Source organism: Anomaloglossus baeobatrachus, chromosome 9 (assembly GCF_048569485.1).
Source record: "Anomaloglossus baeobatrachus isolate aAnoBae1 chromosome 9, aAnoBae1.hap1, whole genome shotgun sequence".
Lineage (NCBI taxonomy): Eukaryota > Metazoa > Chordata > Amphibia > Anura > Aromobatidae > Anomaloglossus > Anomaloglossus baeobatrachus.
The window spans coordinates 49841054-49854336 of record NC_134361.1 but is presented as its reverse complement, the minus strand read 5'-3'; the positions used below and the strand labels follow the sequence as shown (position 1 = coordinate 49854336).

At 42.7% G+C, this 13283-nt stretch overlaps 1 protein-coding gene across 1 annotated transcript in view; it reads right to left on the bottom strand.

The window, feature by feature from the left end:
- Positions 1–12840, bottom strand: part of LOC142251159 (endothelin receptor type B-like) — a 45738-nt gene extending 32898 nt beyond the window's left edge. Inside the window, exon 1 of the mRNA XM_075323691.1 lies at positions 12723–12840. The gene's annotated coding sequence lies outside the window, so the exon portion shown is untranslated. The remainder of the gene's footprint in view (positions 1–12722) is intronic.
- Positions 12841–13283: the final 443 nt, after the last annotated feature.

Sequence of the window (13283 nt, the reverse complement as noted above, 5' to 3'; positions counted from 1 at the left end):
AGATCTCAAGCAAGTGTACCCCCCCTCGGTTGTGCGACACAGGCAAATCGCTGCCCGTGGTGCACAACCTCGTTAGTCCCCGTCACACGGACTTACCTGCCCTGTGACATCGCTCTGGCCGGCGAACTGCCTCCTTTTTAAGGGGGCGGTTCATACGGCGTCACAGCGACGTCACACGGCAGGCGTCCAATAGAAGCGGAGGAGCAGAGATGAGCGGGACGTAACATTCCGTCCACCTCTTTCCTTCCGCATTGCCGGTGGACGCAGCTAAGGAGATGTTCGTCTTTCCTGCGGTGTCACACATAGCGATGTGTGATGCCGCAGGAACGATGAACAACATCGTAACGGCAGCAGCAACGATATTAAGGAAATGAGCGATGTGTCAACGAGCAACGATTTTTCACGTTTTTGTGCTCGTTGATCGTCGGTCATTGGTGTCACACGCTGTGATGTCGGTAACGGTGCTGGATGTGCATCACTACCGACGTGACCCCAACGATATATTGTTACCGACATCGCAGCGTGTAAAGCACCCTTAAGCCATGGTTAGGAAGAGGTTCCCACAAAATGACGTAAATTTACATCATGGCGATCGCGCAGGCACAGTGACTGTGTCTGCATGATCACTACTGAGAACTCGACATACCTTATAGCCAAGCTCCGGCTGTCACAGCCAGGGATGGTGCACTCACTGCCCCTGGCTATTTAACCCAGTAAATGTTGCAATCAATAGCAATTGCAGAATTTAGAGAAAGAGCTCTTTAGAAGTGCACAAAAGTGCGGTCAACAACAATTTTGTCCACCTTTGAAAAGAAGGACACCTCTCAACAGAGGCCAAATGGAGTCCGGAATAACTCTGCTACCTCATTTTAGTCAATAGATCGGTCAAGGGTTTCTTCTGAATCACGTATTTCAGAGATGTAGATGGAAATTCCCATATAAGTGCTCAGCATAGAGGACAGAATAAATGTGGACTGATCCATAATGTTCTGTACCACAAGTTACTACCAACAATCAACCCACAAAAAACAAGTCTCCACTCCAGTCTGTCATCCACTAATGGTAATATTTAGGGCCTCCATGTTACTAGTAGCACAAAGGCTCTGGAAAAGCCCTATTGTTTCACTCCAAAAAGAAATCCAGCAAATTCTGTTCTCCCAATTCAAATGCCCTCCTCCCTTCTGAGCCCCACAATGTGCCTAAACCACAATTAACGTCCACATGTTTGGCATTGTTGTAGTGAGGGAAGCCCGCTTAATATTATGGGTGTGTGTCTCCAGAAATATAAGCTGGACACAATGTATGGGCACTACAATGTACTGGGCACTACAAGGGCTTATTTGCAATTTTTAATTCTGCAACAGTCACTGCGATTTGACTCCATGGGTGTTTTCCAGAGACAAAATCATCACTACACCTGTAAATGATTTCCCAGAGAGTTGCAATTTTCAAAATGTGGTCAATTGAGGGGGTTTCTGCTATATTGGTACTTAGGGGCTCTGGAAATGGAGTCTGCAAACTCTGAAAGTCAAATGGTGCTCCTTCACTCCCAAGCCCTGCTGTGGAGCCAAACATATTGTAAAATCATATGTATGGTTCAGGAGAAATTGTGTAACATGTTAGGGGCCTGTTTTATCTACTCCCCTTATGAATATTGAAAATCTTGGGCTAAAACAACATTTTAGTGATAAAATTCTAATTATTATTTCTTCACTGCCCAATAGTATAACATTTTGTAACACACCTGTAGTGTCAATATGCTTACAGCACCCCTAGATGAATTCATTGAGGGTTGCAGTTTGTAAAATGGGGTCACTTGTGGGGGACTTGGAAGCTCAGGGGCTCAGCCAATGTGACATGGCACCTGCAAACCATTCCAGCAAAATCTGAAGTCCAATGTGGAGCTCTTTCCCTTCTTAGTTTTGCACAGTACCTCAAAAGTAGTTCCCGATTACTCATTCTGGAACAATTACACAAACTGTATCTTCCATTGTTTTCTTATTATCCTTTATAAAAAATAAAAACTTTTGACTTTTGCAATACACATTGTGATAGAATCCATCTCTATTGCCACATCTTTCAAAAACAATCTTTCATACCAGTGTAGTTAAAAGTTAACCTACATGCTAAAGTACAAAAAACATGATGGAAAACGAGGCGGATAATAGAACAGATTCAGAAGCATTAAAACAACATACATGAGATGATTGCATAATTCTCTTAAAATGCGAAAACATCTACCATCTCGTAAACAAAGTTGCTTTTTATAATCCTTTAATAATTACTTAATAAAAAAAACCATACAATCGTTGTTGACCAAACATCTTAAGAAAGAAGAAAAATAAATAGTTCACCAAAAGTAGAGGGAACAAGCTTTTTTTTCGAAAGGATGTGAACAGAATAACAAAACTACATGCTACAAACTTTTAAACATGTAAACTTAATACTAACTAAATATCTTGATATTTCGTCCCAGGCTAACAAATAACCAGTCCAGGTTGCTGAAGCTCTTGAAGGCTTCAAAAGATTGTAGATCAACACAATATTAATCCTCGTAAAAATTCCGGTCAATCATCGTCAACTGGGTCTTCCCATGGATCAATAAATTTGTTTTTTTTTTCCAGAGATGTGCATGGCTTTGATCTATATATTTAGTCTCAAAGATAACAAAATTAAATTCTTCACCAATTTTACCACTAAATCGTATTTTGATTTAAAGCAATTATTGCCAACCATCACTCCATTGTTACCGATCCTCGGCAAAATTCCATTGTTAGCAAATCTCTGACCCTATTATAGCAAAGCAATTACTACCGGAAATAGTTCTAATAAAAATAAGTTCTTGGAAACCCGGTTTGTCACTCAGGAATGATACCATCCGACCACAAACCACCTACGGTTCAAAAATGCACCAAAACCCTCTGACCCTACTGTATCAAATGAAACTCTTCCACAAACTCATCCCACCATGAAGCCCTACTATTAAACTGACTTATAAAATTCACAGCACCACCTTCTCCCAGCCGCTTCTTCAATACTTCAAGCAGGGCATTCATCTTCAGTGATGGACCATAGCAGCAACATCCAGGTGCACCGTCAGAGGCTTTTTTTCTAACAGTTCTACCAATTCCAGGCTGTGGTTGAGGCAGAAGTTTCTTCTTCCCCTGTGCCAGCGAAACTAACTTTTTGAACTATGAACCAAAAGAAATTGTCTTTGGGCAAAACCACCACAGCACAAAAGAAAGAAAATGGTGGGACATTTCTCCCACTATTATTCCTTTTAGTAGGCTGAAAGATCATGGTGAATAGCAAGGGTCCCAGCGTTTAGCTTGGGAACTACATGTGGCTCGTGGGTCCATGATATATTTGTCACGGCTGTTTGCCAGTTAGGTGCATTTGCACCAGGTTTTGCAAACAGCTATAATGAGAAGGTCTCCAGATGTTAACTATTGTGACTAGCCTCAGAGAAAAGATCACTAGAGCAGATCTGAATGTAGATAGGAACCCTTGGATCTTGGTATACTGCCTCGGTGTGGTGATTTCAGTGGAAAGCCTCTGGCTGTCATTATACTGGTAATGGGGGCTCTGGATGTCGCTACTGTGAGGGGCGAGAGCTAAATGGGGCTCACGACCCTCTCTCAGAGCTGAATGTGGCTCACAACCCTCTCTCAGAGCTGGTTGTGGCTCATGTACCTCTCTCGCAGCTGATTGCGGCTCGAGACCCTCTCTCAGAGCTGAATGTGGCTCATGACCCTCTCTCAGAGCTGATTTCGGCTCACGATCCTCTTTCAGAGCTAAATTTGGCTCATGACCCTCTCTCAGAGCTGAATGTAGCTTGTGACCCTCTATCAGAGCTGAATTTGGCTCACGACCCTCTCTCAGAGCTGAATGTAGCTTGTGACCCTCTCTCAGAGCTAAAAGTGGCTCACGACTCTCTCTCAGAGCTGAAATTGGCTCACGACTCTCTCAGAGCTGAATGTGGCTCACGACTCTCTCTCAGAGCTGATTGTGCCTCACGACCCTCTCTCAGAGCTGAATGTGGCTCTCAAGGTCAAAAAGGTTGGGAACCTGGTGTATAATAATCCCAAGTTCCTACCCTACTTAAGGGTCCGGGTGAACCCTTAGGTTTTATCCATTTTATTTTGTGCAAAAATCAATTCCTAAAGTTGTCTTATTATTATGATAGTGATTTTATAAACACACTTTGATGCTGGCGCCACATCCGACCCCCCGCCCCCATATCCTAAAGTAAACAATAAAATAAAAACTGAAGTAAATAGTGAGAATTCTTAAGTCCAAGGTAATTAAATGGTAATACCTTGTTGATTGGTGGGGTCTGAATGCTTGGACTTGTACCAATTGGCAGAATGGGGCACTTTGATCCTCGATAGAATGGAATGGCAGTGCCCATGCTCGACCTGCCCTCCATTCATTCCCTAATTGACTGTTGACTGCTGTCTTTGGCTTCTTCCGGCGCCCGATAGAAAATAAATGAAACAACAATTGGGCATCTAACCTGCCATCTGTGTAGTAAATGGGATAAAAGTGCCCCATCCTGCCGATTGGAGCTGATTCGCATGGTCACTTATTAATAAATTATAACTTATCTTGCGAATTGTAATTACTTATTTTAACTGCACATCTTAGTTTTAATATAAAAATAATACATAAGTCAACAAAGTCATGAAATAAGTAGTTTTAGCACTTTTGGGATTGAATAGCTCATTGGAAAGTTCAATTTTGGGTTCGGTCTGTCATGGACGAGCTATAGAGCAAAATTTTATCTACAAAATCTAACTCTGACCCTCCTTCTCTTCTTATGATGGGCGAATAGTAACTATTCGTGTTCGGATAATCTTTACCAAAAACTATTCCAGTATTAATCACGGCAAGAAAAATGCTCCATTTCCCCATTAACTTGCATTAGGTTCATTATTCGTGATGAATACCGGAATAGCACTTTGGGATTCGTTATCTGAACACAAATAGTTACTATTCGCCCATACACTTTAACCGGTACCTACCCTGATAAATGCAACTCCTATTAGATCTACTGCATGTAGCTGATACACATTCCCAAAGTATTTTCCAAATGGTCTTCAGTTTTAGGAAAACTGTGCTTCACTCACCCTCCTTGGGTCCAGCACTGAGTTCCGATGTTGTTGCTGGTGTCTGTTATTGTCTGCAGCACTGGCAATATACTGACAGTGCTGCAGCCAAACACTAAGCTCAGTGGCTCTGCCCGAGTTAGCGGCACGTTCAGCGTTTTTGAAACATGGAAAAATGGAAAGCTTAGTTTTTTGGGGTTTTGTAGACAAACTGCAGGCGGAAGATATGAGTTTTCCGAAACCAGAAAACCCCCTTAGGCTATGTGACCATGATCAGTGTTTGCAGCGTTTTGGATGCAGAGTGTTTTCACTGCATCCAAAGTGCTGCGTTGTAAGTACAAGCACAGTGGATGGGATTTCTAGTAATCCCGTGCCCACTGTACGTGTACGGCCCGCAGCGAAAACTGACCTTTCCGAGCCGCAGCATGTCAATTTTTTGCTGCAGAGTCGTAAGCGTTCTCCGTAGGGAGAACACAAGAGAGAAACCGCAACTGCCTGAGCCCGGATCGTGGACACGAGCAGCTGCAGTCTCCTGCGTTCTCCTGTGGAGGAGACTCGTGGCCCCGCAGGTCACGACCCACCATGTCCAGGACGTAGCGGGTCCTGATTGTGGTCACATACCCTAAAAGTTCAGTTGATCAAATGCTGGCATTTAGGATGGAGAAATATGGATATAGTTACAGGTTAGTACCTATAACTTTGACCCTATGTCTCCATACTGGTGGGATAGGTGTGTATGCCTCTACTGCCCATACTGAAAACCCTCTATTTTCTATCACCCTTCAAAATAAAAAGAGGGGCTTCACTATTTGGTGATCAATGATAAACAGACGTCATATATTCATTGGTGTCAACAACTTTTAGGTCATTAATGACCATTATAAACAGCAAGGAGGAAAAATAATATAATGGTCTTTGTTCAACGCCAAAATGGCTTTTTGTCTAGCATTGATCCCTTATGCTGCAGTATGTCATGGTCCATGGATTAAATTTCTTGGAGGTTACATGGTTATTTTCAGATCCAGGACAGAGATCAAAAAAGGTCAGAGGGTTTAGGACAAGAAGGAGATTGTGGAGAGCACAGGTTTCCACAGTTCATTCATTTCAATGTCCTCAGAAATGACGAGACATCTCCACACAGAAACCATATAAAAATGGAAGAATATGGAGGTACAACATTGCTCTACAGACTTTATAGTAGGTTTCTACAACTCGGGAACTGTGAGAGGGCCATGTGCGTAAGCTTAGTCTTATCAATGAAACTTTAAAAATACTTTTTAAATAATACTTTTCTTAAAGGGGTTGTCCACTACTTTGACATTGATGTCGTATCCTTACGATAGGCCATTAATGAATGATTGGTCAGGGTCCGACATGCCGCATGCCCACCGATCAGCTGCTCTCGGTCCTGGTAGCGGCAGCAGGCAGCTGGAAATGCTTAGTTTCAGAGCTGTCCTGTCTCCTGATAGTGGCTACGGCCAGGTACTGCACATCTGCCTCCTATTTAAATCAATAGGAGATGGATGTGCAGTACCCCGCCACTATCAGAAGATAGAGCAACTCCGGAACTGAGAATTTACAGCTGCCGCCACTGGGACCGAGGTCAACTGATCGGCGAGGGTGCGGCGTGTCAGACCCTGCCCATCAGACATTGATGACCTGCTCTAAGGCGGGCTTTACACGTTGCGACATCGCTAGCAATTGCTAGCGATGTCCAGCACGATAGCACCCGCCCCCGCCGCACATGCGATATGTGGTGATTGCTGCCGTAGCGAAAATTATCGCTACGGCAGCTTCACACGCACATACATGCTCGGCGACGTCGCTGTGACTGCCGAAATATCCGTCCTTCAAGGGGAAGGTGCGTTCAGCGTCACAGCGACGTCACCGCAACGTCACTAATCGGCCGGCCAATAGATGAGGAGGGGCGGAGATGAGCGGGACATAACATCCCGCCCACCTTCTCCCTTCCGCATTGCCGTTGGGACGCAGGTAAGGAGATGTTTGTCGCTCCTGCGGGTTTACACACAGCGATGTGTGGAGCTGCAGGAACGACAAACAACATCGTACCTTCGGTCGATCCGACATTATGGAAATGAATGACGCTACACAGATCAACAATTTTCAACGCTTTTGCGATCGTTTATCGTCGCACCTAGGATTTACACGTTGCGATGTCGCTACCAGCGCCGGATGTGCGTCACTAACGATGTGACCCCGACGATATTGTGGAAGCGATGTCGCAACATGTAAAGCCCCCCTAAGGATAGCCCATCAATGTCAAAGTAATAGACAACCCCATTAATAACACTTTTGTCTTTTCTTGGCTTCAGAATCTAGGTATCTTGAGTTTTGTATAAAAGTAATGGCGTTGCCCATAGCAACAAGTATACCATAGCGCAAGAAAGAAAATGGAGGCTATGGCTGCTCCCTTCAGATTTTTATACCACAGTGGCTTTTAAGTATTAAAACTGTCTCAGAAAACAAGTGTTATTACCAATAGCAACCAGTGATCACTTCCACAGCACCAATTAGCTCAACTTTTGTTACCATGAGCAACAAGTAGGAGTGTTGTGATAGAGATGAAAGACTCTGGGGCCTTAGGGTCTTAACGGTCAAAAAGACCCTTCCTTCACAACAAAGACACCAATATTATAAATGGCATATGGTGAGTTACAGATTTTGCATTAGGGCCCAGAAGCTTCAATTTAGGCCTCAGGTCACAAGGGCATCTTCTTATTGGGGCCCATTGGGGCAAACTTACCAATACTTGACTTGAGCAAAGTACTGTATAAATAAAAATGGTGCATGCTACTGAAAAATGCCAGGTTGATAAACTGGTTATAACTGGATGTCAACAACCCCTTTTTATGGACAAACCCCTATTAAAGTAGTAGCCTTAAGGCCGCTTTACACGCAACGACGTATCTAACTGTATGTCGTCGGGGTCACGGAATTCGTGACGCACATCCGGCATCGTTAGCGACGTTGTTGTGTGTGACACGTACGAGCGACCACTAACGATCAGAAATACTCACCAAATCGTTGATCGTTGACAAGTCGTTCATTTTCAAAATATCGTTACTCGAGCTGGACACAGGTTGTTCGTCGTTCCTGAGGCAGCACACATCGCTACGTGTGACACCCTGGGAACGACGAACAACAGTGTTCCTGCGTCCTGCCGGCAACGAGGTGGGAGTGACGTGAATGCGGCTGCTCTCTGCCCCTCCGCTTCTATTGGTGGCCTGCTGATTGACGTCGCTGTGACACTGCACGAACCGCCCCCTTAAAAAAGAGGTTGTTCGGCGGCCACAGCGACGTCGCTAGGAAGGTAAGTATGTGTGACGGGTCCTAGCGATATCGTTCGCCACGGACAGCGATTTGCCCGTGACGCACAAACGACGGGGGCGATGTCGCAGCGTGTAAAGCACCCTTTAGTCAACAAGCACCGCCATTTTGGAAATAAAATAAAATGGCTAAAATTGCAACCAATGGATCCATAGCTTTTAATTTCTAAACAATATTGAAGAAAGGCTGATTAATTATCATCAGTAACAGGGCGATTTTTGACAACCCCTGTCCCTTTGCTCATTTAAGAAATATGGACACATCTTTGTGGTCGCCTATTCATTAAGGTGGAGCAGTGGGTGTTAACTAGGAGTGGTGCTTTAAATCTAAGACCCCTACCCCTGTCTTATACTCACCCTCCGCCATCTTCATTTGTTATTGCCGCAACTCTCATCAGTCTTCAGCAGTTTGTGACCTGCTAGCAGCTCCAGTGCTTCATGGAGTGGCCGGAGGTCACAACTCAATACAAGTCTATGAAAGTCTCATTCTGGCCTTGTTCTAGCTTCCATAGACTTGCACTGGGAGCTAGTGACATCACATCTGACTTCTAGCCAGTCAGAAGTTACTGTCATAAGATGTCGACTTGGGACTGGAGGGACGACTAAAAAAGGTGAAGACGCCAGAGGGTGAGAATAAGCCCGGGAACAGGGGTCTTAGATTTAAAGCACCACTCCAGCACTGAACTCAACCTCCGCTGGAGTGGTGCTTTAGGATAACTTCTATACAGAATTCATTGTCTTTCCTCCTCCTCATTCAACTACTCCACCAAGCCTATCCATCAAAGTTGATGGCTGCTCACTCTCCCCAGTCTCACAAGCTTGTTGCCTTGGAGTAACCCTCGACTCTTCTCTATCCTTCAAGCCACACATCCAAGCCCTCTTCACTTCATGCCGACTACAACTCAAAAATATCTCCCGGATCCGTGACTTTCTTAACCAAGAATCAGCAAAAACATTAGTACATGCCCTCATCCTCTGCCGCCTCAATTACTGCAACCTCCTGCTCTTTGGCCTCCCTTCCAACACTCTTGCACCCCTTCAATCCATCCTGAACTCTGCAGCCTGCTTAATCCACCTCTCCCCTCGCTACTCCCCAGCCTCACCACTCTGTCAATCTCTTCATTAGCTTCCCATTGCCTAAAAACTCCAATTCAAAACATTAACCATGACCTACAAAGCCATCCACAACCTGTCTCCTCCCTACATCTGTGACCTAGTCTCCTGGTACCTGCCTGCACGCAAACTCAGATCTTCACAAGATCTTCTTCTCTACTCCTCTCTTATCTCCTCTTCCCACAATCGCATACAAGATTTCTCCCGTGCCTCCCCCATACTCTGGAACGCTCTACCCCAGCATATCAGACTCTCACCTACCGTGGAAAGCTTCAAGAGGAACCTGAAGACTCATCTCTTCCAACAAGCCTACAACCTACAATAGCCCTCAGCCCAGTAGACCACTGCGCAACCAGCTCTGTCCTCACCTATTGTACCATCACCCATTCCCTGTAGACTGTGAGCCCTCGCGGGCAGGGACCTCTCTCCTCCTATACCAGTCTGTTTTGTACTGTTAATTCCCCATACACAGCAGATATTTATGTGTACGTATGACCCTTTGGAAGAACTCTGCACAAACCAGTGTGTTCTCTCATCAGCTACCTCTGTTATAATATTACCTGAGTCACATTTGAATTTCATGGACCTTTATTAGTGATGAGCGAATAGTAACATATTCAGGTTCGGATTAATTGTACCGAATACCTAGTACTATTCCAGTATTCGTCATAAATAACTCACCTAATGCAAGTCAATGGGGAACCAAAGCAATTTTCTTGAAGATTTCCTAGAAAAATGCTTGTGTTCCCCATTGACTTGTATTAAGGTCATTATTCGTGAAGAATAGTGGAATAGTACTCCGTATTTGGTACAAATAATCCGAACCCGAATATTTTACTATTCGCTCATCACTAATCATTATTCATGTTATTTTCATTAAAATGAAACATCCGTAAATAACTATAGCAGGTTTGATTCACATTTACATTTTTTGTGTGCATACTATGCAGAATATTCCATCAGATTTTTAGGAATACTGTTTTCCCCATAGAAATCAATGGGTTGCATGTTTTGCTTTTACATAGTACACACGGACATGCCTATTTTTTCTGTATTGTTTTACCGTCTGTATTTCTCCAACTTTGCAAAAACTAATACTATTAATACAAACATGTATGAAAAATAGACAAGTCAGAACACAAGATGGAACAAATAAGATATAATATGGAGCCGAAAACAAAACAGCATTCGCATGGTAATAGCCAAAATTAATTTCACAGGGGTTTTATAGAGGCACAGAAATGCTCCCACATTACATACGTGTGAATTTGGAGAACAGGTAAAGATCAAACAGAAAGACTTTACGATTTGATACTAATTTTACATATGGATTGATAGGTCAATGTTGCATCTTACTAGTCCCTGGTGCAATCCATATCTTTTATAACTGGGTGGCAAACTAGAGGGAGGCACTATTGTGCCAGCAGATCGCCCATAGGTGGCAGTGGCACAGTCCTCCACGGTCTCCTATCAGGAAAACAGAGGTAGGAGAGGATGGATTGGCTTTGTTCTTTCCTGTTCCTATCCTCGAGAAAGAAGAACCTAGAATGTCAGGCGGCTGCTCACCTGCTTAAATAAGAAAAAATGTCTAAAAGGAGAAAAAATTCTGTACTAAAAAAATTTTTTTTAGAAAATCCAGATTATAGGCTTTCTATTAAGATTTTGAATACTTTCCATGTTTCTAGTAAACTCATATTTAACATACGACTAAGGGCTCATTCAAATGTCCATATTTCGTGTATGAGTATTATCCATATTTTCCACTGATAGCACTCGTTCCACCATAGGTGGCAGCGGAACAGTCATCCACGGTCTCTTATTAGGAAAACAGAGGTAGAAGAGGTTGGATTGGATTTGTTCTTTTCTGTTTCTATCCTACATATAGAGGAACCTAGAATGTCAGGCGGCTGCTCACCTGCTTAAATAAAAAAAAATGTCTAAAAGGAGAAAAAATTCTGTTTTAAAAAAATCTTTTAGAAAATCCAGATTGTTGACATTCTGTTAAGATTTTTAATACTTTCTATGTTCCTAGTAAACTCATATTTCACATACGACTAACGGCTCATTCAAACGTCCGTTTTTCGCGTACAAGTGTTATCCATTTTTTCCACTGATAGCACTCGTCCCTAAAAGTCAATGGAACTGATTACATTTCCAAGTATTTTTACGTCGTATGTCTATGGGTCCATGAAAAAAAAATCAGACATCACTCTACTGTTTGTTTTTAGGGATGATTGAATACCTCAAATATTCGACTTCGCGAATATTTGCCGAATAGGTCGCTGCTATTCGACTATTTGCGAATATTCGATGTGCAATGTAAGTCTATGGGAAACCCAAATAACTATTCGGGCTTCCCATAGACTTACATTGCACATCGAATATTCGCATAGCGGCGACCTATTCGTCGGATATTTGCGAAGCCGAATATTTGAGGTATTCGATCATCCCTATTTGTTTTTCATTGACTTTTTAAGAGAAGATGGAGGAACTTTTTTTTTATTTTTCCCATTAGAGAAAAACGGAAACTTATCAAAAACACTTATAAAACTTGGATTGTTTTTCTCGTACGTGAAAATAACTGAGGCCTTTAACCAATAAAACTTTCCATAATGTTCTCTGTGATTCTGCAAAGAAAATCGAGCAACCCTATTAGATACATGCAGCAGAGCTGAGTATTCCGTGTACTGAAAGTCATTGCACTTTTTTTTTTTGCAATTTTTTTGCAATGTTTTTTGATGTGTTTTTGAGTTCAGTTTTTTTTCACTGTCATTCAAAGTCAATGAGAATCCTAAAGTTTTTGTCCATGTTGCTTTTTTTTTTATTTCCCCTTGCAGATTTGGTTCAGAAATAAAACTGCAGCATTTTAATTCTTTCTGCGTTTTTCCACCCCAGAATGCAAGGAAAAAAAAAGCATCAAAAACGCTCCAAAAAAGCGTAAAACATTAGATGCAGATTTGGTGCAGAAATTTCTAAAGTTTGAAGGAGAACCCATTTCACATATATCTGAATAAGCAGAATTGAATATTTCCTAATTTTTTCCATACACAATTTTTTTTTATTTCAAAAAGTTTTTTTTTCTAATTAATAATTTGCAACTTAAAATTAACAAATAAATAGAAAAAAATGAAATGAAGGCCGGTAAGGCTTGTACCTGACAGCGCAATAGTGTCCTCAGGGCTCCTGTATCTGTGCCTTGCATAGATGAGCCAAAAGTTAGGAAAACAGATCCACAAAGTTAGAAATCCCCTTCATCAGTGTCTGTGTGATGATGAGTGCTGCTCTATAGGAGGCAGTGACCATGAGCTGTGACTATATACTGATCTCCAGGCTCTGTCTGATGTGTGCGACCGCAGCCAATGGGGTATAACCAGGGGGGCAGGACAGTCCCAAAACTGTGATAAGGACACAGGGCTTTGAAAGAAAAAACAAATTGCCTGTCACAAGGGAAATGAAGTGCTCAGTGTAGTGAGAACTGTCGGCAGGAGTCAGTGTTTCAAGTTTCTATAGGGATTGATCCTAACTATTTTTTTTGCATAACAACTCATAAGGATACCTGTGTGCGCCCAAGTATGTGACTAATTATCGAGATAATCATTTTTCATCCATTACACCAGGTCTCGGCATCTGACATCACAAGGTCCACAGCACAAAAGTCTCACAACGTTACTAGGGATTATCGAATACCTCAAATATTCGGCTTCGCGAATATCCA